At 39.6% G+C, this 27,486-nt stretch overlaps 1 protein-coding gene and 1 long non-coding RNA gene across 3 annotated transcripts in view; both read left to right on the top strand.

The window, feature by feature from the left end:
• The window catches only part of SMYD3 (SET and MYND domain containing 3), a 777,767-nt gene that overhangs the window by 413,383 nt on the left and 336,898 nt on the right, over positions 1–27,486 (top strand). The window lies entirely within an intron of this gene.
• LOC138844989 (uncharacterized) lies at positions 14,122–26,707 on the top strand. Its single transcript, XR_011381546.1, has 2 exons — positions 14,122–16,194; positions 16,555–26,707. It is a non-coding gene; the product is annotated as an uncharacterized lncRNA (long non-coding RNA).

Raw genomic sequence — 27,486 nt, 5'->3', positions numbered from 1 at the left:
CTGCTCTGAGTCGCTTAAATGAACTCCTCTGTGCTCTGGAATTTTTCTGCTTGAAGCAGTTTCCAGATGTTGACTGATCATTTCTGGAGATACTGAAATACTTCTTAGGTGGCTTCTAGTTCTTCAGTCCCTTCACGTAAATCTTACAGATTCCTCAAAGGTGGTTATGTATAAAAGGGATACAACGGATAGGTTGTTGTTACTTTTTTATTATCGTTTAGATTACAGAATTGTTTTTTCCTGTTGTTATAATTGGGGTCTTATTGGTGGATTGTTTTTCTCTGTTGTCATCTGAACTTTGTAATTATATACTAGTGTTTTCCTACTGTTCAGAATCCCTGTCACCACTTCTAATCATGATCACACCACTGTTGGAGTTGCCATTGCTTTTCTCTCCTTTGCTCCTCTTAGCTTTACCAAAGTGCCTTCTTTTAGGTCCCCACTCTTACCAATGTCTGTCTTCCCTTCCAACTTGTCATAGTCTTCAACTAAATGTTTTAAATAGTTTATTCAGTAGACTCATCTTTAGTATTAAATAAATTTTTTTTTTATTTTTTTTATTTTTTTATTTTTTGACAGGCAGAGTGGACAGTGAGAGAGAGAGACAGAGAGAGAAAGGTCTTCCTTTGCCGTTGGTTCACTCTCCAATGGCCGCCGCTGCAGCCGGCGCACCGCGCTGATCCGATGGCAGGAGCCAGGAGCCAGGTGCTTTTCCTGGTCTCCCATGGGGTGCAGGGCCCAAGCACCTGGGCCATCCTCCACTGCACTCCCTGGCCATAGCAGAGAGCTGGCCTGGAAGAGGGGCAACCGGGATAGAATCCGGCGCCCCGACCGGGACTAGAACCCGGTGTGCCGGCGCCGCAAGGTGGAGGATTAGCCTATTGAGCCACGGCGCTGGCCAGTATTAAATAAATTTTTTAAAATGTGTTTATTCTTTTTTTGTCTGTCTACTCCAGAATCAAGAAATATCTGAAAGACCAATTTATAGAAAATCCAGGTTTCATTTTTGTAGAAACCTGTTGTCAATAGTATGGTTACCACATTTACCATGTATGTATTCCAGTTAAACTTTATCTAAGGAAATTAATTTGGTACGACAGGTGATAAAGAGCCAGTATCTATTGTTGGGATAAGAGTAAAATGGTGAATGTTGAGTTCTAATGTCTTGAATAGTATTTATTATGCAGTTTTTTTTTTATTGAAAGTGGTTGTAACATCTACTTCTGTATATAGAGTAGTAAGGAAAATCATTCAAGGTTTTAAATATGCTAGCATCTGCATCTTTACCAATTACCATAAAGTTCCATAATCGTCGAAACATCAGGAATTCATTAAGGGAAGTATGATTAGATTTTGTTTTAGGTAGAAGCTTGCTCTGTTACAGTGTCATAGGTGGCCTAAGGTGAGGCCTGTCCAGATCTTTATGTATCACCATAAGGCATATTCAAGGTCCATGTGTCACACATGTTTGCTTTTTGTCTCAAATTATGCTATCTGGGTTTCATTCTGGCTCCTGAGGCACCTGCCTTATATTTTAGTTAGTTTTTTTCTTATCCATCTATCCCGTTGAATCTATTTTTGTGTACTTAAGTTACCCAGCGCAATCTTAAACTTAATAGGTAGCTAATATATGTTCGGAAGTAGACTTTACTTAAACTTCACTTCTTATTTGAGATCATCTTTGGATTTTATATTATTTTTTCAGTTACCTTCACAAGACTTTTAGACGGTGATTTAATGTATTTTTTTATTTAAAAAAAATTAGGGAAGCGGGGGGGGGGGGGGGGGAGAGAGAGAGAGAGATGTCCCATCCATTGATTCACTCCCCAATTACTGGTGATGGCTGTGTCTTAAGAAGCCAGGAGCCAGGAGCCCAGTCCAGGTTTCCTATGTGCATGGCGAAAGTCCAGTTACTTGAGCTATCATTGCTGCCTCCCAGGATTTGCATTGGTGGGAAGCTGGAGTTGCCAATCAACCCAGTTATTCTGATGTGGGATATGGGTGTTTTAATACTAGGCCAACCACCTGCCCCATCTTTCCTACAAAACAAGATTTTTTTACTTGAAAGGTGAGGGTAGTGAGGAGGTAGTGGATCTACTGGCTCATTCCACAAAGGCTGTAACAGTCATGGCTGGGCCAGGCTGAAGCCAGGAGCCAGGAATTCCATCTAGGTTTCCCATATGGATGGCAGGGACTCAAGTACTTGAGCCATCATCTGCTGCCTTCCCAGGTGCGTGAGCAGGAAGCTGGGTGGAAAGCAGGGCATCTGGAACTCACACTGGCACTGTAACACAGGAAACCAGCATTGCAAGTGGGAGCTTAATCTTTACTCTGTGTGATAGTGCTACCCACTTCATCTTTTTTTCTGTGTAAACTCATAGAATTAAAGATTTCTCTTGCTGGAAGTGACTTTAAGAAGTCACTTTGGCAAATTGTACATTTAACAGATGAGGAAACAAACCTAGAGAGTTTAGGTGACTTACCTCCAATAAATAACCAGTTAGTACTGAGTCTAGAATATGGACTGAGGAACTTTCAAAGAGATTGCTTATTAATTTTAAAAGCTGTTGCTTCTTGATTATGTTAGTAAGAGGATACTTCTTAATTCAATAAATATGATTGGTCATTCATGAAGTATGAGATTAAATATTGGTAGTGAGTATATACAAAGACCTTTTATTGAGAAAATGCTCTTAAATAGGTGATGTAGTTTTCGATGAGTGGAATAACAGGATAGTGACAGGGATGGCAGAGCTGAAATGCTTGAAGCATTGACAGTAAGGAGGGCTGATGGCAGCAGATGGAGAACTAGTCCCATCTTTTCAGGCTGGGGCTCCTGTTAGTTTGATAGTTGTTATATAAAATTGTACACTTCTCAGAAAAACAACCGAGAAAATTTGATAGCATATATTCCTTTGTAATGTTTTAGTTAGACTTAGTATGCTACCTGATATAAAACAATGGAAGTATGTAATACAGTTTTAATAGCTTCAGCTTTATTACAAAAATATAAAGATCCAATCCAAGGACTATCACCATTAGGAAAGGCATAATTTTATAACACAAAAATGATGCAGGCTGTTGCATTAGGTGACTCAAATTTAGGCTGCCTACCTCCTGATTATAAAGGTTTATTTTTTTTTTGTGGTTTCTTTATTTTTTTAATTTTTTGACAGGCAGAGTGGACAGTGAGAGAGAGAGACAGAGAGAAAGGTCTTCCTTTGCCATTGGTTCACCCTCCAATGGCCATGCTGGCCGGCGCACTGCGGCCAGTGCACTGCGCTGATCCGAAGCCAGGAGCCAGGTGCATCTCCTGGTCTCCCATGGGGTGCAGGGCCCAAGCACCTGGGCCATCCTCCACTGCACTCCCTGGCCACAGCAGAGAGCTGGCCTGGAAGAGGGGCAACCGGGACAGAATCCGGCACCCCGACTGGGACTAGAACCCGGGGTGCCAGTGCCGCAAGGCGGAGGATTAGCCTAGTGAGCCGCGGCGCTGGCCTTTTTTTTTTTTTTTTTTTTTTTTAATTTTGAGTGTTTTGAGCCTAGTCTGCTCGAGTTATCTGAAAACTATTCTGGTACTTCAAAATTTCAGATTCCTGTGGTTTTGAAATCCATAGCTGACTAAAGTTGTTAAATTTTTGCTGAGAAAATGGTAAGAGAAGAAGATAATTCATTATAAAGGACAGTGTCTTTTCTATTTCTTTTTAACTATCCTTGACTGGGCATTATGTGAGTAGAGATTTTGTTCTGGGGAACTGAAATAACACTCAAAAAGCTCGGAGTATGTTTTCCTTGAAAGGAGCTTCCTTGAGGAAGTTCTGTAACCTGTAGATTTAAAATTATGCCTCTGTTATGAGGCTTGGCACTCACTTGAAATGAACAGTTGCTATACTCCTTGTTGTATGCATTTTTAAAGATTCATTTTATTTATTTGAAGGGCAGAGTTACAAAGAGAGAATCAGAGACAGAGAAGGAGAGCTTTTATATGCTGGCTGATTCCCCAAATGGCCATGACAGTTGGGGTTGGGTCAGGCTAAAGCCAGGAGCCAGGAACTCTCGGTCTCCCATGTGAGTTGCAGGGGTCCAAGTAGTTGGGCCAACTTGCACTGCTTTCCTAGGCATATTAGCAGGTAGCCAGATTGGAAGCAGAGCAACCAGGACTGGAACGGCTTCTCCTTCCTTGCAGGTGGCAGCTTAACCTGCAGCACCTAGATACTGGCCTCTCATTGTATTTTTCGCTGAGAATACAAAAATAGTCCTGGATAGCAGGGGGTATGTTTGCTTGGTTTCCTTGCTTAGGGCATCAGCTGTTCAGACTTTTCACCACACACTCTGTGATCTTGCATTTGGTTACTGAGCTCTAGCTATGTTATAAAGTTGAACTTAACAGAATAACTACTGAGTTCACTGAAAAGGTTCCATTGAGAGTGAAATGAAATGTGTCCTTTACTCAAGTGTGTGATTTAGTCTTTAATGAGTTGGTACATATTTAAAATATACTTGGCAACTGGGGATATTTTGTTAACATGTAATAGGATTAATATTTAGTAATTCATTTTTGAAGACATGACAGATGTTTAGAGCCTTAGAAATTTATCATTTGGCAGCAAGGAGTAATTTTCATAATTTTTAGTATCCTCATGTATGAATACACCTCCATAAGGAGCTATGTGTTGTGTCTGTGTATATGTATGTGTATATTTGAGATGAATATATACATAACCTTATTTTCTAAACTTTTAAAGCATTTTTTTATTTACAAGAGAGAGGAGGGGAGAGAAAACATGTTTCCATTTGTTGATTCACTCTCCGAATGCCTTCAATGGCTGTGACTGGGCTGTAGCCAAGACTAGAAGTCAGAAACTTAATTCTGGATCTCCCATATGGGTGGAAGGAACCACTGTCTCCCCAGTTCTGCATTAGCAGAAAGCTGGAGTTAGGAGCAGAGCCAGAAATTGAACCCATGTACTCTGATGTGGGGCACAGGCATCTTAAGCACCAGGCTAAACACCTGTGCTTGTATGTGTTTTTGATATTGTGTCTACTTGAATCAAGAACATTGAAAGTTCTTTTTCTTTATTCTTGTCTTCCTTTCTATGGTATCAGTGTTCACTTCCCATTTATTCAACAGGATATGTTTGTTTGAGAAATTTTGGAAACTACAAGGGAAGTATTGAAAATTGAAATAGTTTTGAAAACCCCTATAGCTCATTGGAGATGATATTCAAATATAGTAAGAGGATATAACTGTTACATGAACTGGAATTTTATTCTGAACATGGAAAATTATGATTAGCTTGTGATGGTTTGTTTGATTAGAAATCCTTTAGCAATCCTTGTGCTCTGTTGTGATGTTCTTGTCTTGAGTGTTATTCCCAGATGTGATCATATATGCTATGATCTTCAGCCCAGAATGGTGTCATTGATTCCTTATTTTAGGACCAATCTCCAGAATGTATTCTTCCTGCTTCCTATACCAGTCCTTTTCTAGTTACTGCTCTGTAGGACAACTTTGTATTCTTCCATTTAAAGGTTCATGTACTAGCTGCAATTAATTTTAGGACATGAAAGGAAAATAGCAGTGTTACTTTTCTGGGAGTATATTAAAAATTAAGTAGCTAACCCCAAAAGTACATTGTTTTTCAAACCAACCTCTGTTCATTTTAACAGACATATTTAAATTAAATTGGAACTTTCTCATTTTTAAAAGATTACTATAAAATTAGCACTGATTTTGCTGCTTTTCCTTGGCAAAATGGAAAAGTTTCAAAATTCATAGTAATGCTAGACAGTAAATTTTTTAAAAAGTATTTATTTATTTATTTGAAAGGCAGAGTTATAGAGAGAGGGAGGGAGGGAGGGAGGGAGAGAGAGAGAGAAAGAGGGAGAGAGGGAGAGAGGGAGGGAGAGGTCTTCCATCCACTGGTTCACTCCCCAAATGGCTGCAATGGCTAGAGCTGGGCTGATCTGAAGCCAGGAGCCAGAAGCCTACTCCAGGTCTCCCATGCAGGTGCAGGGTCCCAAGGACTTGGGCCATCTTATACTGCTTTCCCAGGCCATAGCAGAGAGCTGGGTTGGAAGTCAAATTTAAACAAGCCCTAAAGGGAGGCCAATGCTGTGGTACAGTGTGTTAAGCTGCCGCCTGCAGTGCTGGCATAACTTATAGGCACCAGTTTGAGTCCCAGATAGTCCACTTTGTTCCAGCTCCCTGCTAATGCATCTGGGAAAGCAATGGAAGATGGCCCAAGTTTTTGGGTCCCTATACTCACATGGAAAACTCAAAATAAGCTCCTGGCTTTGGCCTCCCCAGTTATGGCTTTTGCCACCATTTGTGGAGTAAACCAGTGGATGGAAGATTTTTCTTAATGTCTCTCCCTTTGTCTCTGTAGCTCTGCCTTTCAAATAAATAAATAAATACGTACATACATACATCTTTGTTTTATCTTTAGGACTTTTTTTTCCTTAAAAAAAAAAAAAACTCAAGATTATCAATTAGCCGTGATCTGTCATGGAGCAGCGTCTGAGTGGTTCTTTGTTGTTAGATTTTACTCCGTGGTTTTATTAATATTCACAGAACAAGGAAATTATATATGCAGACAATGTCCTAGTAAAAGATTACCTTTGTCTTTTGTGTTCCAAATATTTAAAGACTGATGCATGGCCGGCGCTGTGGCTCACTTGGCTAATCCTCTGCCTGTGGCGCCGGCACCCCAGGTTCTAGTCCCGGTTGGGGCGCTGGATTCTGTCCCGGTTGCTCCTCTTCCAGTCCAGTTCTCTGCTGTGGCCTGGGAAGGCAGTGGAGGATGGCCCAAGTGCTTGGGCCCTGTACCTGTGTGGGAGACCAGGAGGAAGCACCTGGCTCCTGGCTTCAGATTGGTGCAGCACGCCGGCTGTGGCGGTCATTTGGGGGGTGAACCATCAGAAAAAGGAAGACCTTTCTCTTTGTCTCTCTCTGTCTAACTCTGCCTGTTTAAAAAAAAAAAAAAGCTGATACATAATAAGTATTAGAGAATGCAGATACAACATAATGTTCTATCTTAAAAGCTGTATTGGTATTTTCTAACTATTATTATGTGGCCTTCTCAAAGCAGGTCCTTGTATCATCACTATAGCAACGTGCAGTGAAGTTGAGATTCATTCATTCAGTCACTGTTAGTTAACACTGAGTAAATACTTATTGAGTAGATGTTGTCAAGTAGGCACAGTGCTCATAGTTACGGCTTTCGGCTTGTATAATGCCTGGTCCCTGCTCTTCTGGATCTCACAGTCTGGTGGTACCAGCAGATGTGTAAATAACTAACTCTACTACGTTATTCAGTATAGAGGCACACAGGAGGGATAGGTTAAGTTGGAGATGATTTCGGAAAATGAGTCACATTCAAGTTTTCCCGACATGTGACCTATGTTGTTAAATCAATATTTATAAATCAAAAAAATTATTTACCATTGAGCCAAGGTCATTAATTAGCCAGACATGATACCATGTGCCAACAACACATACTCCCTGCATTCAAGAAGCTCCTGACTTGCAGCAGACAGACATGTAGACAGTTGAATAAGAATTCAGCATGTAAAGTTGGGGATGGATTCCATTGGAGGGAGAGAGGGAGGCAAGCAGAAAGCCTACTAAGGCCGGAGAAAGAAGGGCCAACAAAGACCCTTAAATTTAGGAAGAGGACTAGGAATTTGGTAGGTCAGTAGTGGGTGGCTTCAGAAAGTAGAACCTGATGTATGAAAACTTGGTGCACTTTAGGTGATGGGGATCAGGACCTGTTGCCTCGAAGTATGACATGTTCACATTTGAACAAATAACAGAAGCACGAAGTCCAGTCTCATCTTCTCCTCACCCTTGTTCCCAGAAGTAGATCATAAACCTTCATTCCAGAAGTACCTTCCCTTTGCATGGAGGAAAGGCACATCATTATCACACAGAGGGAAACTTTGGAGAATCTGAACAGACTTCGTTAAGTTCCCCCAGCTTTAATCTTTAGATCATATTCCCTTTGTCCGGTCGTTCTTCCTCGCAACCATCCTTTCTTGGTCAAACTTAGCATTAAGGTACATGGGTTTCTCTGTTTCTTTAGTTCTTCATTTCTGAAGGCTCCCATGTCATGTATAATTTATATTAAATACATTTGTATGCTTTTTTCTTAATATATCTTTTGTTTCAGGAATCTCAGCCCTGAATCTAGTAGTGAGTGAGAAATTATTTTCTTTCCCTACATAGAGAATAGCATTCTTTGGGTGGGTGGTGGAGTGTCACATGTAGTAGGAAATGAAGCTGGACAGACAGCAGGGCTTAGAACCTGTGATGGGTGGTGAAATGTCATTCAGGAGTGAGAGTGTTAGCTGAAGCTTACATTTAGCTGTAAGCAACAGAGATTCTGCCGCAGCGTGTAACATGAAAGAGTTGATACTTTCTTATAACAAAAGCCTAGGGGTAGGTATTCAGTGCTAAGTAGTATCATTTAGAAGTTCTCAGATGTCCAGTTTCAGGCTTTTTTTAAATATTTTTGTTTTTATTTATTTGAAAGGCAAGGTTAGAGAGAAGCAGAGGCAGAGAGAGAGGGAGAGGTCTTCCATCTGCTGATTCACTCCCCAAATGGCTGCAACGGACAGAGCTGGGTGGTTCCGAAGCCAGGAGCCAGGAGCTTCTTCTGAGTCTCCCACGTGGATGCAGGGGCCCAAGGACTTGGGCCATCTTCCACTGCTTTCCCAGGCCATAGCAGAGAGCTGGATTGGAAGTGGAGCAGCCGGGTCTCAAACTCCCATATGGGATGCAGGCACTGCAGGCGGCAGCTCCACCTGCCACACCACAGCTCTGGCCCCTCAATCTTTTTAGTGCAGTTGGCTTTCATATTGAAGTTTCCCTGAAATTGCACATGACAATTCTGTTTACCACACGTTGGGGCAGGTCTCTTACTAAGGAAGAAGGAAAAATGGATGTTTGAGAGTAGCTAGTATTCCTTATCACTTGGATGAGTGTGATCAGATTTGTATTGATGAGGATTTCCCTGGCAGAGAATGGAGGATTTGTTGGAGAGGGTTTAAAGCCAGCATGAAATAAACAGAAACGAGTTCTCCAGTTTTTTTAATGTTTGCCGTCACTGATCTCTTTGGAGTCTTCAGTGCATTTCAGATGAGGGAAACAGTGGTTGATTTCATTTTTTGAAGTTACTGTCCTTGGGAAAAAAAATCTGTACATCTTTTTTTTTTTAAATATTTTTCACGCTTTGACCTATACAGTAGCATTTATAATATCCTCTCTGCTTTTTTTTTTCTGAACATTTGAGTTTTGGAAAAAATAAAATAGAAGGCAGAGTTGGGTCCCACTGCTCTTTTTCCCTTAAATTTTCTCCTTTTTGTGTATTCATAACAATTATTTATAAAATTAGCACTTTGGGTTTGTGTCCTTGGTTACAGAGAATATTCAGGCATTTTCAGAATCATTTACTGGCTTTGCAGTCCCTTTCCTTTAAAATTTTATCAAGTTTGTGCAATTATTAGTATTCACATCCTGGGAACCTACCCGATTGTGCTACCTGTGATGATAATGAGATAGATAGATCCATCAGTAATCATGACATTGTATTAGTTCAAGGTTTTAGTAGAAAGAAATATCACAGGGAGAATATGTATATTGGACTTGTGATGAGAAATATTCTATTTTTCATTAATGAAGGAACCCCATTTCTAAAGTATTAATGTTTTCACTATAAAAGATTCATGAAACTGATGGCTATTTGCATGACAAAATGGATTTCTGAGTTAGGTGTGGGCAGGGGATGAGGAAGTTTGTCCTGCCATAGCTAAGTTTGTATAACCTCACACCTGGACCAGGTTTCAAAAGACTTGTAGGACGTACAACTCCTTTTTTAAAAAATGAGGTAATCAAGACTTGAAGCCAGTCTGGATTTTACATCCTGTTAAACTTGGCTTAGAAGCTATCTTTGACCTCTGGGTAGCCTACTTCTATGTCTTGTATGAGCAGAAGGGGGCAGCAGAGAAACCAATTAGAAAGCCACCATCCTTGTTTGCTTTCTACTCATGAATGCTGTTTTGCAGTATAAATACTGTGTATCAAAGGAAAGTGAAAAATTTAAATTTATTTTTATTTATTTCAACCTAAAAGCGATTAGAAAAAAATTTAAATAGCAGTATTCAAATTTCTACTTGTCACTTTTAGCTTGGTTATACAGCAGTCATGAAGTAAATAGGATATTTGTAGATTTTGTTGTTCTTCTAGGCTCTGACAAGCAAATACAGACTGGATTATTTAATGCACTACTTGTTTTTCACTACTCATTTTGTATGTTCATAGAAAAACAGATGCTCCAATGGGTTTTATTGTTTATTCCAATATGTTTATCCACTGGAGTTAAAGTTTCTAAGTAAAATCATTTCTTGTTGAAACAAAGGGAAGTTAATGCCTTTTGACTGGATTTTGGTTTGAGAGTGAGTGCCCTTTTTATTTGTTTTGTTTTTGAAATATTGCCTGTGTAGACTTTTTCCTCTATTTATTTAAAGGACCCATGTCTAAGCTGACTGACTGGTTTCATTCCTTTGAATTTTGAAGATGTGTTACCTAATTAATTGAAGCAATATTATTTTTCTGTAAAGAGTGACTTAAGTCATGTTTATGACCCCATCTAGTTGTATCTACTGTATATGAAGGTAATTCTGCTTCTCATTAATATTTTATACTTCTTTTTTTATGTTTTGGGACAGTAAAATAGAATAGCATAGCGTTGTCTCTGAAAGCCAATCTGGTATTTTAAATGTACGCTATGTTTAAGATGAAGAACAATGTTTAGTGATTTACAAGTAACTAGGAATCCTGTAAAAAAAGAATCATCAAGTTTACTGGTATCCTGCTTTGTGAGGCAACCAATGAAGATAAAGCTGCAGATCTGTTCTAAATCCATTCTGTTTGCTGTTTTATATTGTGCTGAATTTAATGTATTGATTTCTTTGTTACAGTTCTATTTTATATGATAAGCTGAGAAGGAAATGGCCTCAGTGTGATTTACAAAGTGAGAAGTATAATGGTAAGGATGTGTGGCATAGCCTAGTGTTTAGCAGAAAGTGTGTGTGTCTGTGTGTGTATGTGTGTGTGTGTGAAACACAGGGTGTTTAATGTATAGACTTACAGTTCATTCTTGCTAGAAGCACTTAGTGGCTCGAATAGTCTTTATTCTGATAGATAGATAGATAGATAGATAGATAGATGCTAGTTGTAAGGATATAGGAGGTCTGATTTCCTTAAGTAGCTGCTACTTTTGTTATCATCTGTGGTCCCAAATCACATTCTGTTGCAGTTTGGATCAACTGTCCAGTGAAAATGTACTGCTACCCAGTGAAGCCAGACTGCTCCTTCCCTGTGTGTACTCCCTTGAAGTTGTACCAAAGCTCCCTGATGCTCTTTTCATTTTTACTTTTTTCTCTGTCTTTCATTTTGGATACTTGGGCTTAAAGTTTACTATTCTGTTTCCCTTCATCTTCTGATCTGCCATGAATCCCAGTGCATTGCTCATCTCAGACACTGCGGTTTCATCTCTAGAAATTCAATTTGCATTTTTTAAAAAAGATTTTATTTATTAGAGAGATGTATCGACAGTGAGAGGGAGAGACAGAGAGAAAGGTCTTCCATCCGCTGGTTCACTCCCTAAATGGCCCTAATGGCCAGAGCTGAGCTGATCTGAAGCCAGGAGCTTCTTCCAAGTCTCCCACGTGGGTGCAGGGGCCCAAGTGCTTTGACCATCTTCTACTTCTTTCCCAGGCCATAGCAGAGAGCCGGATTGGAAGTGGTACAGCTGGGACTCGAACCGGCGTCCATATGGGATGCTGGCACTGCAGGCGGAGGATTAACCCATTGCACCACAGCGCAGGCCCCTGGATCTTTTTTAATATGTTTGTCTTTACTTACCTTTTAGAATGTATCAAGTACAATTATTATAGTAACAGTTTTAGTGTCCTTGTCTGTTCATTCTAGCATCTGTGTTCTGGGTCAGTTTCTGTTGTTTTTTTATTCATTGTGTATGGCATTTCGCAGCTTCTGTTTATGTCTAGTAATTAAAAAAATTTGATAAAGAGAGAGAGAAAGAAAGAGCAAGTACTGGCTCTCATCTGCTGATTCACTCCCCAACTACCTGTAATAGCTGAGGCTAGGCTGGGATGAAGCTGTGAGCTAGAAATTCATTCCACGTTTCCCTTGTGGTGGCAGAAACCCAGTTACTTTAATCATCACTGCTACCTCCCAGAGTCCACATCAGCAGGAAGCCGGAGTCGGGTATCTCGCCAGTGCTCTTTTATGGAACATGGGCTTCTTAACTCCTAGACCAGATGCTCACCTCATCTAGTGATTCTTTTTTCTTTAATTTATTTATTAATTTTTGACAGGCAGAGTGGACAGTGAGAGAGAGAGACAGAGAGAAAGGTCTTCCTTTTGCCGTTGGTTCACCCTCCAGTGGCCGCCGTGGCCGGCGCGCTGCGGCCGGCACACCGCGCTGATCTGATGGCAGAAGCCGGGTGCTTCTCCTGGTCTCCCATGCAAGTGCAGGGCCCAAGCACTTGGGCCATCCTCCACTGCATTCCCTGGCCACAGCAGAGAGCTGGCCTGGAAGAGGGGCAACCGGGACAGAATCCAGCGCCCGGACCAGGACTAGAACCTGGTGTGCCGGCGCCACAAGCAGGAGGATTAGCCTAGTGAGCCGTGGCGCTGGCCTTCTTCTTCTTTTTTTTTTTAATTGAGAGGCAGAGAGAGGGAGAGATCCCATCCACTGACTCATTCCCCAAATGCCTGCAATATTCCCTGCCTGGAGTAGAAGCCAGGCTTTCAGAGCTGAATTCAGGTCTCCCACGAGGGCAGCAGGAACTAAATCACTTAAACTGTTACCATTGCCTGCCAGTGTCTGCTTTAGTAGGAAGTGGGAATCCTAAGCTGGAACCAAAGCTGGTGTCAAAACCAGGCACTCCAATATAAAGCACAGACGTTTGAACCTTTAGGCCAAGTGACTTCCCCAGTTTCTTTTAACTTTTTCTATCATAAGCATGTTTACTGTCCTCTTTAGTGAATGAAATTTGTCAATGAAACTCCAGGTAGGTATGAAAGCCCAGGGAATATTTCTGTTATATCATTGCCATGCTATACTCACTATGCAAGGCTCAGGCTCTTTGGTTAGATTCATTAGTCATTTCTGCATGTTTTACTTTGTGCAACAATTTAGTGATTTACCTCATGGACACTACAAAAGGAAGTGACCTAAAGAAGGGTTCTCTCTTAAGTATGGATTATGAGAAATATCTGAAATCCTAACTTGATGTTCATGGTTTAGAACCCTTACATGGAATTAGAGTACTTTAAAATTAGGAGGGCCCTAAGAGATCACCTGATTCTTTAAAAATGAAAAGATTGAGTCTTGTGTGCGACTGTACATCAGGTAGAGATTAAGCTGAGACACAACTTGATTTCTGATTTCCAGATTCATGACCCTTTCTCAATGGCTTGTAATTTGAAGTAATTTGTAATTTTGAAGTAATTTGTAATTTTACTTGTTACCAGGGTCTGCCACTGCTGAGAGTTTGCCTAGGAGCAGGGGTATGTTGCTGAGTGAGAAATAGCTTGGAAATTTGACTGAAGAGACGTTACCTCTTGTGGTTGCTCCTGAGGTACCCATTGTTTTAATCAGCATCCCCACTGCTGGTTTTGATTTATACTCTCATGCTCAAAATTCGTTCTTCCTGTAATACATAATGGGAACCCCCGGGAGCCTGCAAGAAAGGCAGTACTCCCGAGCCCTTGCTAGGTCTCTGCTTCTTTGTCCAGTACTCCTGGATGCAAACCGACATCCTCCAGGTGTGGCTGGGCTGCTTTCTACCTGAGCAGCACCTCTGGTTTGCCCCTGCAGTCCCAGGAGGAATCAGTTGCAATGAAACAAACTTGGAGACCAGGAGATCTACAACCAATGGTTTGGTAGTAAGTGAGAACTCGGTTGGAGGCTTATTTCCTTTTTTTTCTTTCTTTTTTCTTTCTTTTTTCTTTCTTTCTTTTCTTCTTCCTCTTCTTCTTCTTCCTCTTTCTCTTCCTCTTCTTATTCTTTTTTTTTTTTTTTTTTTTTTTTTTTTTTTTTTTTTTTTTTTTTGATAAGAGCTGGACATGTAAGGTTGTTGCAGAAATCTGAAGTTTAAATGCAGGTTAATGGCCTTCCTGAAAGCAAGCCAGTAATTAAGGTTCTGTTGTCCATGGAGACATTTCAGCTTCAGACAAGGTTTTTTTTTTTTTTTTTTAAATCCTTCTGATTCTTAGGCCACATTATGTTTATTTTTTCCTAATAAAAATTTATCTTGAGCCTAAAAATAAGTTTGTCAGACACCATTTTTGTTTTCCCTTGAGTTAGCTTCCGAGTCTTAAATGAGTTGCCAACTGCCAAAGTGACTGCTATAGGGCTACCTTTTAGTAGAATGCTACAGCTGAATTGTAAGGAATCCATTTATAATATTTTATATGCAGGCTATTTCTAAGACTCTAACAGTATTTTCTTTATCAGGGCTAGTCTAATTTTATCTTTGTAATATGGTACAGTCCCAGCCTAATAGGCAGTAATTTCCTTTATTAGGCTTGCAGTTTGAGTAAATTAGTAATTCTCTTAGTTCATTCATTAGATTTTTATCATATATATTTTGTGTGTGTCATGCATTGTGCTAGGTTCTGTGAGATGATTAAGAAATGAAATGGTCCCTGAACTCAAGAGGCTCACAGTCTTGCAGAACAAAAAGAAACAAAATTACACCAGTATACTGAGGCAGATGTAAGGCATATTCAGCCTATTACAGAGCAAAGATGTAACCTGCACAGAGTCAAAGAAGCCTACACGGAAGACAGTGCATTAGAATAAAGAGAAAGTGCTGACTGGGCAAAGACGGGGAGACGGCTTTCTAAGCGGAGGACAACTTGTGCAAAGCAGTAGAAGCCTGAGAGAGGATGGCTCTCAAATGGAGATCACTGTGGTTGCCTTTTTCCTTGGTTGCTTGAGAAAATATTTTAGTAACTAAGGAGTGAATAGAATGAAGGGTGTGAACACTGGAAATGAGAACCCCAGTAGGGAAGTGTTTATAATAAGTAGAACATATGTGTGATATTTAAGAAGTAGATCTGTAATTCAGAAAAGCAAAGATTTTAGAGAGGATGATTTGAGAGATGGAGTGGACATTAATAGCATTAATTATAGAAGGGCATAATCTTTATGTTGAGATTGTAAATAGGAGGATACCTACATTCATAGCATAACCTCTGCTTCTGTAATTATCCATTACTTTTCTGGACTATAAACTCCTAGAGTTGCATTGGTTTTTGTTTTCTACAGCACCTCACAAAATGCTTCATGTGTGGTAGATGCTTGCTAACTATTTGCATGTTCGGTTGGTTGCATCAGCCATCTGCATAAGGAATTACTCTATTGATACTTTCTTTTTTGTTTCTCTTCTGAAAAATGGCTAGCCCTGAAAGTCAGTTATAATTTTCATTGTATGGTCAAGTTTCTCTATACTAACATCTTCCAGAACCTACCCAGGGTTCCATGTAGCTGTTTCCTTGATGACAGGTCACTAAAGTTCTTACCTTTTGAGATTGCATAATGATATGGATATATACATAAATTATTTTCTTCTTTAACTTTGGCTATTTAATCTATTGTTCTGTGATAGAAACAGTAATTCCTTTCTAGATTTATTTATTTGGAAGGTTTTTTTTTCAATCGTCTGTGTTTCTGGTCTTAGTTAAATATACTTACAATTGCCATGGGGGGTTCCCATGGCATCATCACAGCTGGAGGTCTGGTGGGCTTTTGTAAATGGCATTTGGAAGAATGTTCAGTTTGCCAAAGCATTAGCAATCTTTTGTATTATTTCCATCTGCTTTTTCTCTAAAGAGACAAGAGTTGGATTTTATTTATTTAATGGCCTTTGTTTGAATTAGCTAGTTTTCTCACTGTCCAGAATTATTAAGGGGGAGACATAAACATTTTTTTCAGGGATTTAACCTATTTCTTGTTGGAGGACAGAGAGCTGACCAGTGATTTTCGTAGCCATAGTGTTACCTTTTCTATGACTAACTTATAAAAAGAATCTCTTTGTGATCCTGTGTGGTTTTATATAAAGCTATATATTAAAAAAGCAATTTGCAATGGGATATGTTAGGTCTATTTTTTTTTTTTTTTTTTGACAGGCAGAGTGGACAGTGAGAGAGAGAGACAGAGAGAAAGGTCTTCCTTTGCCGTTGGTTCACCCTCCAATGGCCGCTGCGGCCGGCGCGCTGCAGCCGGTGCACCGCACTGATCCGATGGCAGGAGCCAGGAGCCAGGTGCTTTTCCTGGTCTCCCATGGGGTGCAGGGCCCAAGCACCTGGGCCATCCTCCACTGCACTCCCTGGCCACAGCAGAGAGCTGGCCTGGAAGAGGGACAACTGGGACAGAATCCGGCGCCCCAACCGGGACTAGAACCCGGGGTGCCGGCGCCGCAAGGCGGAGGATTAGCCTAGTGAGCCGCGGCGCCGGCCAGGTCTATTTTTTTGCTTGTTCCTAAAGAAGGCAAAAACATATATTTCAAAACTCTGTTCAGGGCAAGCCTTTGGTGTTGAGGTTCAGTAGCTGCTTTGGCATGCCCGTGCCCCGTTTCAGAGTGCCTTGTTCCAGCTGCAGCTCCTCTGCTTCCCATCCAGCTTCCTGCTGATGTGCATCAGTGTGAGGAGCAGGCGATGGTTCAGGTACATGGGAGACTCAGATGGCAATCTAGGCCCCTGGCTTTGGTCTGCCCCAGCCCTGCCTGTATTGGGCATTTGGGGAGTCATTCAGTGGATGGAAGATCTCTTATCTGTCTCTCTGTCTCTCTCTGCCTTTCAAGTAAAATGAAAATAATTTTTAAAAAGTTTTCAAGTTTTTTTTTATTAACAGTTCATTTGACTAACTCTTGTTATTTTCTCTTACTTCACATTTATACCAATCTACTTGAGAGCTGTGCCCACTTTTCTATTGAGAACACTGTTTCAGAGAGTTTAAGTAATTATAAAAGTGCCTTTGCTGTTTATCAGAGGTTTTTTCAAACCTGGATCTTCTGACATACATCAGAAGCTTTATAAACTCCATTGCCTCCATGGCTTCATATGAGCCAGAGGCTTCCAGTCCTGATAAAATTGATGAAAACAAAAGGTAAAAGACTTGACCTCAGTTGGAAAAGGTGTCAGTTGTGCTGTGAAAACCAGAGACAATGTATTTCAATTCTACTTGGTAACAAGGAAAATCATAAATGAATTTTGGCACTAGAGTATATTAAAACTTCTCAGTTCAGAAAGTTAGTGGTCTTTTCTCTTTTCTTTGTCAGTGTGATGTATGTAACCTCTGCTTAGCTGACTCAGTTGCTACAGTTGGCAGATATGGGAGCAATCATATCATTTTACTTGCCTTGCTGTTTAAAAATTGTGATAACTTTTGTACTTCATTGTGAAGTAGATGAGTTCAGAGATGAGTTTTGGGAATATCTATATCAAACCAAGACAAAAGCAGTTTCACCTTCAGTATACATAATTCCTGTTTTCATATTTAAAACACAATAATCTTCTAAGATATTTTGTTGCATGGTAATAACCTCAGGGATTTTATCTGCTGCTGTGTGGCCTTTGGGGAGGATTTTCCCATTGCAAAGCATGTCTTCAGTACAGTGCATGGTAAGAAATGGCAGGAGCATTTCTGAGTGCCTAAACCCATCTGAGGTTTATTAATTTTCCGGATGTGGGTTAACATGGTTCCATGAATAGGCACAAGGCCTAGAGAGTAGGATTAGGAAGGTTTCCAGGGGCTCTGAATTCATGTCAAGCAAAACTGGCATGCTAGGCAGCTAAGTCAACTGAATAGGGAAAAGATTTTGAAAGTGGTTATCTCACTGCATAATGTTTGTAAATTTTATTCAATTAATTTGCAGCTGCAGGGCTTATGAGGCTAAAATTAAAGTTTTATAAAGTTTCAATAAGGAGCCAGTCAAACAAGTTTGATTAACAGTGAATGTTTTGGAAATGAGTTGGCAGTAGTGCCAAAATACAAGGTTTGTATTTCAGGAGGCATGTTGGCATTGTCGTGCCCATTTGATTAACCATAAAAAGCCTGTGCTCTCCACTTGTCATTTCAGGCATTTCTTCTTTCTTCTGTATCTTTTCCAAGCTAACTTCTAAGAGTTAAATAAGCATCTTTTATAGTTAAATCCTATCAGCCCAGTGTTCACAGGAAGCCTATTTTGTAAGTGGAAATGCATTATCTTTGCTCTTTTTTCTTCCTACATCCTTCTGAAATGCTCATAAGTCTTTTTTTTTTTTTTTTTTTTTCAAATAAGGGTGTTTTAGTAATGCCTCGCTTCCTCTGAAAGTTCAGGTGGTAGGTTTCTCTTAACCTGGAGTTCAGGTCTTCAGTCCTGGCTGAAGGGCCCAGAAGGGACAGAATGGGTTTTCACATCATGCTAAACAGATTGAAGTCAGTAATATAATATTTCTCATTGTTAATTTTTAGTATGTGTTTTCTTTTTTAATGAAAGGAAACATTGCCCTCAACTTTAGCAGGAAAATGTCATGCATCTAAACAGGATTTAGTAATAATAAAGATTGTTTGCTTGACCAAACTTTGATCAGGCTCCTGAAACCTCTCCTCATTAAGGCTCATTTGTGCACTTCCTTGTAAAATCTAGGTTTAGCAAGAACCCTACTAAGTCAGTTGAGTCAGAACACAATACACACATACACCTCTCCCTTCACACCTGGATATCTAATCTGCAGTGATACCTGATTGGGTTTGTCATCTTCCATTTCCTCCCAAGTGATATCTGATTGCCTTGTCCTATCCAGCACTAATCCTGTAGGAAGTTTAGCCAGAATATCTTTTGCCCATGAAGTTTTCTCTGAATAATTTTCCATCCTTTGACTCCCTGCTGTGTTCCCTTGTTATAAATTCCTACTTCCTATTTCTGTATTCTGAATTGACCCCAGTTGTTTATTGATGTCCCTTTTTCCCTATTATAGTAGCTCTGAATAAAACTTGTCTTTACCACTGTACTTTCCAGCTCTGGTCAGTTTTCTTTGACTGTAGCCTATTAGAAAAGTCATATTGGAGAGGCTATCTCAGAAGAGAAAAGGGAGAAAGGGACACAGGAGTAGGGAATGATACAAAGTATCAACTGTATCAATAATATTTTATGTCATGGGTAGCAGAGGTCTTAGGCATATATGAAAGGCTGAAGAAATTGTGAGACATCAGAGTTTGTCATATTATTCTCTTCACTAGTGCTTTTGAGATTGGCTTTGGTGAAGGCCTTTATTTTTCTTTGTTTTTCACCTATGCAGTGAGTAGCCTGCCTTATATACCACTCATCATAGTTTGAACAAGTCTCAACCTAGCCAAACAGATAAGCCTACTGATTATGCATTGGTAGTTTAATCCATGTCAGATTGGTATAAAAGTTTATAAATGCCTTTTATTTTTGTTTAAAGACTACTTGTATTTTTTTTAAAAAACGATTTATTTGTTTATTTATATGGTGGGAGGGAGAGAATATGCAAGCACATGAATGTATTTCTATTCACTGGCTCATTCCCCACATAACTGCAGCAGAGTTGGACCAAGTGGAAGTCAGGAGCCAGGAACTCCATCTGAGTTTCCCACATGGATGGGAGGGCAAGCATGGGGGCCATGTTCCTCTGCTTTCCCAGGTGCATTAGTAGGGAGCTAGATTGGAAGCAGAGCTGCTGGGACTTGAACCAGTGCACCCATATAAGATCTTGGCGTCGCAAACTGTGGCTTAACCTGCTTTGCCCTTATGTCAGCTCCTAAATGCTTTTCTTAATTTTTATTTTTCTCTTAACAGTGGTTTTATAACAGATTTCCTGGTCAGTGATGTATTCTGAGTAGCCCTGCTCTAGTTTTTGTGTAACTGAAATATTTCATAGTAAAATTGTTAAAATGATTTGATACATTCGTTTTTTTAAAGTATTTTTTCTAGCTCATTTATCTATTCATCATATTGGAGTTGAATATAAATCAATATTTTGTTTCACAAATATGTCTTGATGTTGGTGCTGGTCTACATTCTTCTAAAAATTCAGTGGTAAATAATATATTATTGCTTCATTTGAAGGCTTGTTATATAATAAAGACAGCTTAATTCAACAAGCATTTTCTGACCACTTGTTTAACTTCAGTCTTTCTCTTAAGCAGTAAATATCAATGATGTATAATTCATAGACTATTCTTGCAAAGAGTATGATTCTAAAGTACAAGGGAAGGTAAGGTTGGTTCATCACAGGAGAGGGCCTTGAATTTCAGTTGAAGAAATTTGCACTTTTCCTTATTCATATGAGAAGATTTTAAGGCTTGAGCAGATTTTGGTTAGGGCTCAGGCAGATTAAAAAGTGCCCTCCCTTCTAGCACCAACATCAAGACATATTTGCGAAACAAATACTGATTCACATTCAATGGCAATATGATGAAGAGATTAAAGGGAGAAACTGGAGCAGGGGAGACTGGTTAGGAAGTCGTTAAAATAGTCTAAGAGGTGGGCCTTTGGCCTAGTGATTAAGACTCTGCTTGGTATATCCACATCCCATATCAGAGAAGCTGAGTTTTAATCATAGCTACACCTAGAATTCCAGCTTTCTATTAATGCAGACCCTTGGAGACAGCAGGGGATGGCCTACATAGTGGTATCCATTCCAGCTATGTGAGTTCCTGGCTCCTGACTTTGGCCTGGCTCTTCCCAGGCTGTTGTAGGGGAATGAAACAGCACATAGGAGATCTCTGTCCATTTCTGTCTTACTCTGGTCTCTCTGCCTTTCAAATAAATAAAATCAATATTTTTTAATACATCAGTTAAATTCAGTTATTTAAAAATTTATAAAAATTTATCTTGAGATGATAGAGATCTGACCTTAGTAGTAGAAATTTAGAGGAGAAAATAAAGTGGAGATCTGTTTCTAAGGTGAAAAGAAAGGGATAGGGTGCAGGAAGAGGGAGGTGGCAGGTAAGGGTCTGGGATGTGTTTATACAAACTGAATCACACTTACACAGAGACGTGCTTTCCTGTGTATGAAGAGACAGAATTTTTCAGTCAAGGAGAGTGAGTGAGCACAGAGGTATTACTTGCAGTGACCTTGATATTCTCAAAATAACTGACATTATTTTAGGAGTGTGAGAAGCAGTATAACATTGAAATTGAGGACCATGGAAAAATATATATGTGCCTTGGGGAATGTAACGGAGCTTTCTGAATGATAGCAGCTAGGATCTCGGACTTAACAGATTTCTGATACAGGCCATTAGCTCTCACTTTTGAACTCCACATGGTCATTCGTTCCTGCTTCAGTTTTTATGGAAGGCTTTCCATGTGAGAAGCATTGGATTATGAGCTGGAATACAAATGTGAGGCATAAACCCTGCCCTCTAGGAGTGTATATGCTGTATATGGAGAAATAACACTTAGACACAGCAGTATGGTGGGGTATGTAGGATTGCAGGAGGGTAGCTAATCTTAATGAGAGTTGGGGCATGGAAAGCACTGGAAGAGATGAGCGTGATGTTAACTTGGTGTCAGCTTGACTGGCTTAAGGAATGCCCAGAGAGCTGCTAAGAAACTACTTTGGTGTCTGAGACAGTGTTTCAGAAGAATCAGTGGACTGAATAAAGAAGAGCCACCCTTATCAATGTGGGAAGACATGATCCAGTCTGTTGAGGACCCAAACAGAGCAAAAAGGTCAAGGAAGGGGTAATTTTGTTTCTCTTCTGGAGCTGAGACATCTGACTTCTCCTGCCCTCCCCTGTAACACTGGGGCTCCTGCTTCTCTGTCCTTCAGCCCCTGGGGTTTACAGTTGCCCACTCCACTAGACAAAGTCACACCATCAGTTCCTTGGGACTGAGAATGAATCACACCACCACCTTTCTTCATTTCCTAGCTTGCAAACAGCATATTGTGGGATTTTTCAGCCTCCAAAATCAGATAAGCTAAATTCCTATAACAAATCTATAATTTCTATATAATTAATATTGCTATATAAAATTGTATATAACTATATATTTCCAGTCATTCCTTTTTATCCTGAGGGGATTTGCTCCAGGACCCCATATGGATACCAAAAGCTTTGGGTACTCAAGTCTATTTTATAAAATGATGAAGTATTTGCATGTAAGTTGTGCATAACTTCTCGTATATTCTAAATTGTCTCTGGATTACTTATAATACATAACACAATGCAAATTCTTTGTAACTAGTTTTTATATACCCCCCTCCAAAAGGCTGTACATGTTCAGTAGCAATGCGATTTTTTTCCTGAATATATATTTGAGAGGCAGAGTTACAGAGAGAGAGTGGGGAAAAAAGAGAGAGATTGAGAGAGATCTTCCATCTGCTGGTTCACTCTTCAAATGGCCATAACAGCCATGGCCGGGCCAGGCTGAAGCCGGGATATCAGAACTTCTTCCAGGTCTCCTACGTGGGTGCAGGGGCCCAAGCTCTTGGGCCATTTTCTGTTGCTTTCCCAGGCACATTAGCAGGGGGCTGAATTGGAAGTGGAGCAACTGGGTTTACCTGCTATGCCGTGATGCCGGCCCATTTCATGAATATTTTCAATCTACAGTTGGTTGAATCCACAAGTGTGGAACCTGTGAATAAGGAGGTCTGATTTATTTATGTAGAATATAAATACATGAATTTGTTTCTCTGTAGAGCCCTAATGCATGGAATTTTGAGATTAATCTCATGGGATGAATATCTATTAATAGATGAGAAAGAATTATGTGGTATTTTCTGAGAAGGAAGAACTGATAGAGGTTAAAGGGAGAGGTAGTGAGGACAGAGTCTCAAAGGCCAGTACTATGTTTTGGAATTTGTGGCTAATAAGGAAGAGAAGAGGAGCCATTGGAGGACATGGAGAAGTTAGTGAACCACATGTAAGTTTAGCTGGGTTGTACTGATTAATGTGTGGATGGAGTTTGAGATTTTACCCTGCTCTCCCAGACAAAGGGTATAATCAAGGAGAGCAGGTGGGAGACCATGCATTGTTTCCTCTGAGAAATGATTGGGATGTGAACCAGATAAGCAGTAGACTAAAGAATTAAACTAGAGAGTTAATAGAAGATAAGTTAATAGAAGGCAGAGCCTGGAGATTGACTCAAGTTAGAAAGTAAGAGAGAGAGAGATGAGTAAAAGGAGATGCAGGTTGAAGCTTGAACCACTGCTAAAAGCAGTTGGCGACCATGTACAGGAGAAGTATGATGACTTCAACTTTAAACACCATATGAGGTCTGCCCGCAGAGGTCTGGTAGGCAGTTAAATATTCATGTGCAAAGGGTCTGTGAAGTTAAGGCCGGAGAGAACTGTGGGAGTCATCAGCATGTAGCAGTGGATAATTAAAATGTATAGTGGTGCTGCATAGGCATGCTGAGCTCAGGGAATTTCAAGCCACTGCATCCTTTCCTATTCTTCAGTTGAAATTTACCAACAATCATAAAAGCTAGAAAGTAGGACTGCTTCCAGTGCATTGAATTCAGAAGACAAAAGATGACAGTTTATGTGTAACTAGCTGATGTTCTTATAGTCATCTACTGGGAAGAGAGCAAAAATACTAAAGAACAAGTAGCAACTTTTCTTTCCTTGAACTGTTGAATGAAGAAATTAATAAAAACATAAAATAACTTGAGAACAAAAATTCCCCTGGTCTCTTGAACCTGGCTTATCTAGTCCTGAGGGGCAGCAAGTGGTCGGGGGGTGGTGAGGCAAAGGTCACAGGCAGATCTGTTGAAACATGAGTGCTGGTATGGGGCTGACATAGATGGTGCTCCTGAGAGGAGAATGTGTCAGCAAAGTCCAGACACTGACATGATCCCTCAGTGGAGCCATCTGACATCACACTGGCAGGCAGTGACAGCCCACAGCCTACATGTGCTTTGTGATTGTTTCAGTACCTATCTAACTTTTCAAGGTAAATTAACTCTCTCTTAATCAATATTTTTCTACTCTCTATTGAGGGTATATGAAAAGGTTATCCTAATCTAAATATTAACCCCAGAGAAACGATTAGGAAGGGCATATGTGTTAGATAAATATAGCTTAGCACATCCCAGAGATAAATAGAATTTATTATTATTTTTAATTACCCTTTCTTTCTCTTGGCATGGAGAATTTGAGAACTGCTTATCTCTGCCGGTCTGCTGGACTGTCTGTAAATACTTAGTAGGCATTGTACTATTAATGGTTATTTAATGATTTCATCAGAAAGGACTTGCTTTGGATTTCTGATGAGGTAGTGAGAATTGGCATTTAACAAGTTAATTGGAATTGGAAAGAGCTATTAAAAGGCCATGAGAAGGTCTTTCATGAAACCCTTGAATATGCTTCAGCCTGAAGATCTTATTAAATTATGCTAAGGGTGTTTTTTCCTTTCACTTTAAATCACCCATTAGAATCATCTAATCAGCTTCCTGAATGTTGCTGCAGATGAAATTATTATTAACATCATAACATTGGAATTTTTATTTTTTTCTCTCCAGTTGTCAATGAATCACTTGCTTAACAGACAGTAGTTTTTCTTAGCTCCATTGGGACCCAGCCAAAATCAGTTTTAAATTTTCTTTACTTTTTGGGTTTAAAATTATTATTTTGGATATTGGTGATGGCTGTTAGTACTCATTTTCAGTAATTATTCCGTTGCCTGTTGAAAGCATGATTCTATTTCTTTTAAACAGACAGCTTTGCTGTATTCATGTGTCACATGGAAGTCAGTTTGTTGCCACAGAGAAGCAGATGGGTAGATGAAATGGCTGAATTTTGCTGTCCTTTTACAATAACTTAGAAAACTGTTTATTTCACAGCCAATCATGGTAAGAAATAATTGTTTCAAAATAAAAACCAATTTGAATATTGTTCTGAGGAAATAACTTGCCTGTTGGGTCTAAGGCAAACTGGCTTTTGCCTTTTGTTTTCAACTCATCTATGCCACGAAACCAAATGGATTAAATCTGATAGTAGAAAAGTGTTGTAGATCTCTAGCATTGTCTCTGGATTAGGATGGATTGGAAATGACTGAGCAAAGGGTGTAAGGAAGGAAAATTAACAATCTTTTTGTTCTTTTAATGACCAGAAATTACAGTTTTCTTCACTCAGAGACAGCATGAAAATAGTTTGGCAAATGACATTATTTTTAGAAATTTTTGTTTGACATTTAATATATGTAAGGCTCAAAGGATTAAAAGTGTATGTATGTAAATGTATACATGTAGATAGACATACTTGTCTTTATGATTTTGAAAAGCATATAATAAAATTTTTATATTTTAAATACCACTTAATAAGGGAAGCTGACTGCCTAAAGAGATACCAACATAATATTCTAAGTAATGAATGTTATTTTCTTTTTAAATATAAAATTCAGAAGATTATAAGTATGTCACCTAACAAAAATTTTCAAATATTTTATGGTGTAATAATACACTCATAAGTGAAATAAAGCATTGCAGAGAAACATGAGAAAAATGTTTTGAGGAGAAAATAATAGCTTCTAATTATCAGCCTTACATATTTAGGTGTTCAAGTAGTGAAGTAGTGGACTTATTCTAAAAGCACAAAATTTAAAATGTTGTCTTTTAAAATCTATAGCTGGTGCTTTTTAATCTTCATGAGCTTATTTGTTAACACAGTAGGTTATTGGATGTGTAGGACACCTGGCTTTTGATTTAGGACTTTACTAGGTTGACAGTGATCAGATATTTGAAATATACTAACTTTGAAAGGTTTTATTTGAAAGGCAGAGAGACAGACAAAATGAGATCTTCCATTCACTGGCTTACTCTCCAAATGTCCATAATGGTAATGGCTGGGCCAGGCTGAAACTAGGAGCCAGGAACTCCATCTGGGTATCTCATGTGGGTAGAAGGGACACAAGTACTTGTGCCATCAACTGCCACCTCCCAAGGTGCACATTAGCAAAAAACTGGATCAGAAATGGAAGAACTGAGACTCAACCCAGGCACTGTGATAGGTGTTGTGGGTGTTCCAAGGAGTGTCTTAACCCCTGTGCCAAACACCTGCTCCTGAAATATGCTTAGTGGTTGTCATAAGATACAGTGGGTTAATCTACCTCTTGTGATGGCAGCATTCCAAATGCATTCTGGTTTGAGTTTTGGCTGTTTTACCTCTTAGCCAGTTCCCTGATAATGTACCTGGGAAAGCAGTGGAAGATAGCCAGAGTGCTTGGGTCCTTGCCACCTACTTGGGAGACCTGCTGGAATTCTAGGTTCCTGGTTTTGGCCTGGCCCAGCATTGGCCGTTATTGCTCTCTCTCTGACTCTCTCTCTCTCTCTCTCTCTCTAACTCTGCCTTTCAAATAAATAAATTTATCTGTTAAAATATATACTTAGTGATGTGCAAGCAGTAGATAAATGTAAAGATCATTAGTTTCAGAAGTGATCCCACCTTCTTTCTTGTTCTTAATTTAAATATATGCCTTGAGTTAAAACATCGTTTTGGGTGCATATGTGGATAGCTTTTCCCAGTTGGCTATGAATTTATGGGGGCATTATGTGTACCTTGTTCATATCTTTAATGGCAATAAGATAGAAAAACAAGTCTAATGGCAATTTATAAATAAATAGAGTAGGAAGGAAAACAAAAAAATAGTCACAGCAAAAAGGAAAGAAATGCTACATCAAAACTTCAAGGATAGTAGAAAAGCAAGTAGGCAAACTTGTTTACTAGTATCTGGAAATGTTATAGAAATAAAATTTCTGATACCACATAATTTCAATCATAGAAAGTATTCTTGGGAAGGAAATAAATGCTTTAAGACAACACTAAAGAAGGTGTCAAACAAGGTGACCGGGTTCTAGGACTGTGCATATTTCTTCACACTATGTTAGTGTGATAGATCAAGAAGTATATGGTCACTTCTGATGGAGGCATGAATCAAGAGGTACTGTATGACTGCCCAGGGAATAGTACAGCCTCTCAGTAGAAATGCGTATTAGAGCTGGGGTGACATGGGGGTGGAGCATTGGAATTAAAAAGTTGGAACAAAGGAAGGAAGGATTTTAGAACAAATCTGTTGGAGAACTCTGAAGCATTACTACACAGCTTTTGCTTTTCCTGTTGACTCTTGTCAGGCCAGTAGGGGGACTTCGGAAAGTTCGTGGAAAAATAGGATTAAACATTTATTTTGGTACAAAATATTTTTGAAATATATGCATAATGTTTTTCATATTGGGATTTTTCCATGAATTCTTTGAAGACCTGTCAGAGGTTGCATAAGCCTGTTCACAGCCACTGGTGACCTTTTTTCGAAAGAAACTTGGGCTTGGAAAAGTATTGAGGCTCTCCCTTCTAGGCTCCTGTGTGAGTTGACTTACAACCATTTAGGCATCCTGCTGCTTGGTGTGCACTTCAGAGGGCTAGGTTCCCCCAAACAGAGACTT

The sequence above is a fragment of the Oryctolagus cuniculus genome, chromosome 13, assembly GCF_964237555.1.
Source record: "Oryctolagus cuniculus chromosome 13, mOryCun1.1, whole genome shotgun sequence".
NCBI lineage: Eukaryota > Metazoa > Chordata > Mammalia > Lagomorpha > Leporidae > Oryctolagus > Oryctolagus cuniculus.
This window is presented reverse-complemented; position numbering and strand designations above follow the sequence as displayed.